A 2,093-nucleotide genomic window follows, 5' to 3' on the forward strand; every position below is an offset into this window, starting at 1 on the left:
TAATGGATTTGTACGATCTTGAAGAATGTCCAAAGGCAAAAATATTAACAACTCAATGAAGACAGTGGAGGGAAATAGAGAGGTGTCAAGTGGTTAGATGTTTCAAGGATGTGTTCTATTATTATCTTTTATCAATAAAAGAAAATGACTATAAAGCGTGACGACAAGACGAGCTTACGTAGATATAATTTCTAGGTATTCATCAAATTTGTTTCGAAAACTTTAGGGTGGCCTTAAAAAAATTTGAAAAGTGCTTGTAGTAGAGATGTATTTGATCATTTGATGAGAGTGGCATATTGAATTTACATTGTTTGGGAGTGGATGGATAGCTATGAGCTACCCCTCGTTAAATGTGAGCGGGTAGTATATATTTAGGCATAGTTTGGTACATAGGATAGGATAAGTATATGATATATAATATAAGTATAAATTAAGGATAAGTAAATTGATAGGATACTATAGTGAATGTTTGGTATGATTTTAATAAGAGTGATTAAATTTATATATATTTGATTTTAATGACAAAATTAACTCTACCGTAATGTGGAAGAGAATGAAGCGTGTTTAGAGTTTAGATGTTTTTATATGTGGAAGGTAATCATGTCTTTTTGTAGTATTTTTTTAGTTGTATTACATTTATCACACCAAATCAAAGGGATACATAGTCCCCTTGTCAAAGCATTTATCAAGGGCACATTGACTTATCATGGGCTTTTTAAAAATGTACCAAACATGAGATAAAGGAGGATAATTTATTAATCACTCTCTTATCACGTGTATCAAACTATGCCTTAGATGAAGAGTATTATCTTTCGGATAGATTTAATAATCACCACTAATTTTTTTTACGTGGTGTTTGAGAGAGTTTATAAATAACATTTTTTGGCTTTTTCTTAACAAAATTTTGAAATTTTGTGTAATTTTATTAAGGCAAAGCTGATAAGTGTTTTCTAGAAGCTAACTTGAAATTTTTTTGGTATAAATCTCACGTGGTGTTTGAGAGAGTTTATAAATAACATTTTTTGGCTTTTTCTTAACAAAATTTTGAAATTTTGTGTAATTTTATTAAGGCAAAGCTGATAAGTGTTTTCTAGAAGTTAACTTGAAATTTTTTTGGTATAAATCTCACGTGTTTTTCATGTAAAGTCAAACATGGATCTCACATATTTGAACTATCATTTTGATGAAGGTAATCTCCGTTATAACATGTTTTTATATTACATGATTCCCAATAAATATAATTCAATCGTTCCTAAAATATTCGTACTGAAAAATGAAAGTATAGAGAGTTTTAATTTGATTTTTGCGAGATAATTTTATCTTATATTCATCACGATTCACGAGTGTGATCCAATTATGTTACCCTCACATTTTGGGGAGATATTGTGACCTACAAAATATGACAACGGAATCTTTCCATGTTGTCAATGGTTTTTTTTTCCTAATTTGTTTAGTGGCTTTTCACTTAAAAGTAATGATATTTATTTTATTTTTCATTTTAATATTATTATCTTTTACAGTGGTATCTGGGGCCAACAAAGTTTGATATATTATTATTTATTGTGGTGTTAAATACTTATCGTTTTGGCCAAGTGGGATCCCATCTTATTAATTTGTTGTTCAGAGTTGATCCGATTTGGTCCAAACATTGATAAAATAAATGCTCGAGATAAAAGTTATATAATTATTATAAAAAAAGTATTTGTTGCATGGCATGGATATCGCATTAGACGACAAATTCCATACTTTTCAATGAGGTTGAGGCTGTGGTAGAGTTCATCTGATATCAAAACATTAATTTTGAGAGAAAATCTCAAATTCAAAACTTTTTTTAAAAAAAAATTGGTAGAAATAATATATCTTATTTAGAGTTGATGCAATGCTAACATAGTACGTACACGCACACTGCAACAACGGTCCGGTTTTAATTTGGTACTTTGGAGTTTGGCTACGTTAAATCCATAAAATTATATAGACTAAAGTCTAAAGATGCCCAAATTCATTTTGGGTCGATTTTACATTATATAACCGGGTTGAACTAATATGAACACGGCCACATTTTAAACCGAAACACCATTTGTTGTCGGGTGTTG

Source organism: Henckelia pumila, chromosome 2 (genome assembly GCF_033568475.1).
Source record: "Henckelia pumila isolate YLH828 chromosome 2, ASM3356847v2, whole genome shotgun sequence".
Taxonomy (NCBI): domain Eukaryota; kingdom Viridiplantae; phylum Streptophyta; class Magnoliopsida; order Lamiales; family Gesneriaceae; genus Henckelia; species Henckelia pumila.